The following is a 6,000-nucleotide window of genomic DNA, read 5'->3' on the forward strand; positions in this document are numbered from 1 at the left end:
TGGGGCAGGTGGGTTTTTTGGTCTTTATAATGTGTTTTGGGTCTGGGATAATTTTCATTGTTTATGGGGGTTATTTACTAGTTGTTGTCAAAGGTTAGGAAAAAGGCTAAGCAAAAGAGATTAGATTTAAGGTTCTTGTTTAAAAAAAGGAAAGAAAAAGATGAAAAAGACAATTACTAGTTTTAAATACTTAACATTGGATTGGATTCCTTTATATTGTATACAAATTTGAAACTGATATTGTTAGAAAATGCTATATGTATATTTCTAATTGTATTTATACCATTCATTTAACAATGTAATGCAATTTTCTGATCCTTGAATGTTATTATTACCTACTATTAGGATATAAAGAAATGAAAGTTAGTAGTTAGACATTACAATAGAACTTGTAGTCATATTAGATATGTTTTAAAAATTGAGCAAATATATATTAGATAGACAGGTCATCTTCAAAACCTTCAGGGATCTACAGAATATGGCATTAAAATGTTTTAATAACTTAGAAAATTTTTCTTGTTTGAGACATGTCGGTTCCTGGCAGTACCAATCTACTTCAGAGAAAATATGGGCATCGAAGAAACTGCAAATGGAGTTAACTTTCATTGTGGCAAACGTTAGCCACTGGACAACAAAGTTTCCTTGATTCAACAGGACAAAATGGACACACAGAACACGAAACAAAGGACTACTGATTCTTGCCAAAACAAGTGTGGTTATGGCTTTATCAAAAGGCATCTTCTGAGGCCAGGACAATATGGCCCCATCCCCGAAGTGGCCTTCACAATCCGGAATAGGTACAGTGCCCTTTTCTTCGAAGGCAACTGAACAGGCAGTGGACAGATGGCCTCTGTTGTGCAATGGAACAGCAGCTGAAACAGTTATTCTTGAAGAGTAACTAAGCTTACACCTCTCAATAGTAGACTGGCATTTAATAGAGGGATGTGGAGAAGAAGGGGATGCTGAGATGAAGCCATATATACACAGTCAAGAAGAATGGACAGTTGAATTAAAAAACCATCAACAATTTCCAGAATTTAAAATCCTGAATCATGACAGGACACTAGTGGTATTCAGGTGTTTCTGGTACATGGACTGCTCTCACCCAATGTGAGGTTGAACTGTTGACCTTGTGTACATCCTACTTCACAAATGAGTCTGTCAGATACGCTAATCCTATAGGCTGAAGATGATGCCCCAACACTGGAGAAACCTCCAGTGACTGTCCAGGCAGCTGGATGTTTCTCTCAACTCACAAATTTTTTGGAAGTTGCTTGCATGCACTTCCTGTTTTTATTTTTGTTAGCTAATATTATTTCCTTCTTGGGTCTCTGAAGGAGTTGAAGGTCAGTTATAGTTGAAGATTAATTAGGATGGAAATCGAATTAGATCCATTTTGGACTTACCAAAATAGGATAGATAATGAAATTATTTGCTCTGAATTTGTCAAATACAAATGGACTAGACATTGTTTAGGTATTTATTACTTGTATATATTGTATATAGTTATTGTACTTTTGTAAATAGTTTTTCTTATGTTAGTTATAACCTTTTGTTCTTTTTCTTTTTATTAAAATAGAAAAGGGGAAATATGGTGGTATTCTATTTGTACTGAAATGTGATTTTAATTGTATATTAATAAATAAAGTTGCCTGGGAGTCAGAGTTATTAGAGCTATAGCAAGAGCATGGCGGTGGTGGCACATGCCTTTAATCCCAGTGCTTGGTAGACAGAGCTAGTGAGATCTCTGTGTGTTCAGGGATACAGCCAGCATGGGAGACATATGCCTCTAAGACCTGGATCGCTGTACTTACAGGCAACCATGTGTTTGGGTTTACAACCAATGAGAAGGCAGAGCAGAAAGACTATGTAAAGACATACACACAGGAAGTAGATCTCTTTTGGAGAAGTAGGAGCACCGCAGGAGGAAGGATAAGATTTTAGCTCTGTGCTCTGACCTCTTAGCTTTCTCTTTTACATTGGTTCTGTGTTTCTTATTTAATAAGACAGTTGGTTACATGTGCAGTGGAAGAAAGCATAAAAGTATATAAGGCGTGAGGACCAGAAACTAGAAGCCTTGGGCTGGTTAAGCATTTGGCTGGTTAAGCATTTGGCTGGTTAAGCACTCAGGCTTTTGAGCAGCAATTCAGCTGAGACCCATTCTGGATGAGGACTCAGAGGCCTCCAGTCTGAGGAGACAAGACCAGCTGAGGATCCAGCGAGGTGACGTAGTTGTGGCTTGTTCTGTCTCTCTGATCTACCAGCATTAACACCAATAACTGGCCTTGGGTTTGATTTTATTAATAAGAACTTCTAAGATTCATGCTACAGTCTGGTCTACCACCTGAGGACATATGGGTTATCAAAGGGACACGCCGCAGGGACCAGACTGATCTGCATGGCCTATCCTGCCACCCAGGATAATGGCTATGTCTGAGCTGTGGCAGAGAATTATGTCTAGATCTGTGCTCCTACTGTAGCTGGGTTCTTTATTGAAGTCTATAGCCCAACAGAGGCCATGGAAGAGCTGGCCCTAGTGGTCTGGGGACTAGAGAACTGGTCCCACCCCTCACTGGCCATCTCAGCTGGAGAGCTCCTACCCCAGAACTGGCCCATTGATGTGGGTGCAGGAAAACTGGCCCCAGTCTTTGTTGGCACTGGGAAAACTGCCATGCCCCCCCAGCCCCAGCTGCATCAACAGGATAGCTGGCCCTGAATGTAAGAGAGCTAGACCAACCTCTTACCATGTGCTTGAGAAAGCTGGCCCTAGTGGCATGTGCACAGGAGAGATGGCCCTGACCTTCACTTGAGGGGGTGCCTGTGGAAGTCTAGACTGACCAACTCAGACACCACCTAAGCCCACATCCAGGGCTTTGAGTTGGCCCATCTCAACATCTACCCTATTTGTCACCTGCTGGAGTGTGTGAAGGGACTGGCCATGTGAGCCATAGTCAAAGGATCTCCTTGATTCAGGGCAACAGCAGAATATCCAAGATAAGTTTTGGTGAAGGTACAGTATTGATGATGTGCCAGAAACAAGACGCCTTGACCCAGACCAACAACTCATGTAAATGAACATTTTTATGTAAAGATATTTGGGTAAAAGATTATAATACATGTCACCCTAGAGCTCCCAAGCCACAATAACAAAAGAATATATGATGGGAGGCTGGAAAGATGGAGGAGTGAAATGTGTTTGTTGTTTTTTCTTTTCTTTTTTTGGGGAGGGGTAGGATACAAATGTGGAAGGCAGACATGGAAGAAAGGAGTGCATGCTATGAAATTACCTAAGAATCAATTTTTTAAATTAATTTTAGAAAAACTTAAATGAAATATAAAAACTGACAAGTTAGCATGTTATGTGTATGAGGAAAATTTCACAAGCCCACCACTAGATGAATAGCTATAGGAAATTAATGGCTCATGAGAGATGGATAATCAGTCTGCTTCAGTGATTAACCACCTGATTATATATATATATATATATAATGTATCAACAGGCTCATGTCCTAATATATAATAGCATCATAGTGAGAAAAATACACACACTTTAGGGATAACTGCACTTGATAAAAGTGGGAATACATGAGTCAAATTTTACTCCGTGTTGAAATATTTAAGTACAAGGGATTTTAAAAGTGGTGGAGAAAAGGATAGGGAAAGAACACTGGGATCTTCCCAGGAGTATTCATTTCATGTATAATGGGCCACAAAATTTACATGGGGGGTTGGAGGGAAAAAAGGGGGTATTATAAATATACTATGTGAATTATAATTATATATATGTGCACTTATAAATTTTAAAAAAAAAGGATATTTTTATTGTTCCCATACCTGGCTTTAGTGACCTGCCTCTGCATTTTTATGCAGGTGGAGAGTAAACCATTGACTAATACCAGTAGCACTCAATGTCTTCTCATACCAACTGTCTTTATTTATAGCAGAGTACAGAGCAGCTCCAGCCAAAAGAAAGTTGCATTGAAAGATATTTGGGAGTAGACTTAATGACAAAACCTCAGTTGCAGACAAGCTAGCTTGCAATGAAATAATCAGTGAAGAAAACAACTGGGATTGACTACCTAGAATGAGAGTACCTATCAAATATTGACCAATAGAAAACTACTGAAGACTAGTCACAATATTATTTGACTAGTAGGTAGAGGGTTTTATACCCTAGTCTTCCTTGAGAATAAAAGAGCAATCATCTGACAATATGTAAGGTTTAACAGCCAAATATGCCTAGAAGACATAGAAGAGAAACATCTCAGCCCACATCCATCTTGCCTGTGTATACGCAAAGCTTTGCCTGTGTATACCCAAAGCTTTGCCTGTGAAAAAGCAATATCAAAGATACGAACAGAGGTTCTTTAAAAATGCTGAAATTTCATTGAAGATTCTTAAGACTGGCATTAGACTTTTGTGAGTACAGAAGGCTGGAATGCTGCAGATCTAGAACAAAAATATTGAGGGTTATCTTTATGTTAATTGGTGTGGTAACAGAGACAGTGTTCCATGATACTTATTGCAGCTGCCTAAAGAATTCCAGATATGCTTTAAGGAACTCTGCTCATGCAAAATCTGATTGATCCTTGGATTCACCACAAAATAAGCACCCCAGGGGCAGAAAGTATGAAATAGAGTTAAATCTTACCAAAAGACCTTTTAAACAGATTTATGCAGTGGGGTTAAAAGAAAGAGAGGGACTCAAGAAAAGAGTAGGATAAATCCAAGAATTTGGTTGAGAGGTTCTCAAAGAAAAATTGTGATTGTCTTTACAGTAACCATAATGTAGATTTTTAAAGTGGCTTCTGAAGTTATCATGTCAAAAGCTTTCAAAAGAAACTCTTCTTTTCTTTTTCCAAAAAGGATACCATGGGGTGATTCCTGATATATATTCAATTAGATTATATTGAAAGATAAAACCCTAGATCACAAGTGTTTCGGAAGAAGTTAAGATACATGAACCAAAATCAAGGGCTGATTCTTGCTTAGAAAATTCCCAGAAAGTATCTAGGGGAGGAGTACTGAATATTGGAGAGTTTGAAGTCTTAAACATGTTTAATTGCTATTTCACATTTAAAATATTTGTAAAAAGGAATACTATCTTTATGTCAGCAATCTTTGGAGCACATGTTGTTAATTGTGCTAGATTCAACAAGACTCATTGCTCATATCCCCTTACTTTTCCTTGTCTTGTTATCCCACATTAATTTGTCACTCTAATAGGCATTTATCATAATCCTGTCCATCTATCTGACATAACATCATCTTGATTACCAGGTAAAACCTTAACAAATGTAGCTATAAGTTTTCACTGACACAAGTTAAAAATGTTATGAGAAATCATCTGAAACTTATTTTTTTTTTCATTTTTTAAATTTATTTATTAAATTTAATTTTACATATCAGCCACGGGTTCCCTTGTTCTCCCCCTTTCCCCCCATCCTCCACCCTCCACCTCCAACTTCCCCCCCCCAGCCCATTACCCATTCCCATCTCTTCCAGGGCAGAGACTCCCCCAACGATTGAGTTCAACCTGGTAGATTCAGTCCAGGCAGGTCCAGTCCCCTCCTCCCAGGCTGAGCCAAGTGTCCCTGTATAAGCTCCAGATTCCAAACTGCCAGTTCATGCACTGAGGACAGGACCCGGTCCCACTGTCTGGATGCCTCCCAAGCAGATCAAGCTAATCATATGTCTTATTTATCCAGAGGGCCTGATCCAGTTGGGGGCTCCTCAGCTATTGGTTCATGGTTCATGTGTTTCCTTTCATTTGTATATTTGTCCCTGTGCTTTTTCCAACGTTGGTCTCAACAATTCTTGCTCATACAAACCCTTCTCTTTCTCACCAACTGGACTCCTGGAGCTCCACCTGGGGCCTGACCATGGGTCTCCTGGGGCCTGACCATGGGTCTCTGTATCTGGTTCCCTCAGTCATTGGATGGGATTTCTAGCATGACAATTGGGATGTTTGGCCAGGTGGCTTTCGAATACTTCAGAGAT

Source organism: Peromyscus leucopus, chromosome X (genome assembly GCF_004664715.2).
Source record: "Peromyscus leucopus breed LL Stock chromosome X, UCI_PerLeu_2.1, whole genome shotgun sequence".
In the NCBI taxonomy this organism is placed as follows: Eukaryota; Metazoa; Chordata; class Mammalia; order Rodentia; family Cricetidae; genus Peromyscus; species Peromyscus leucopus.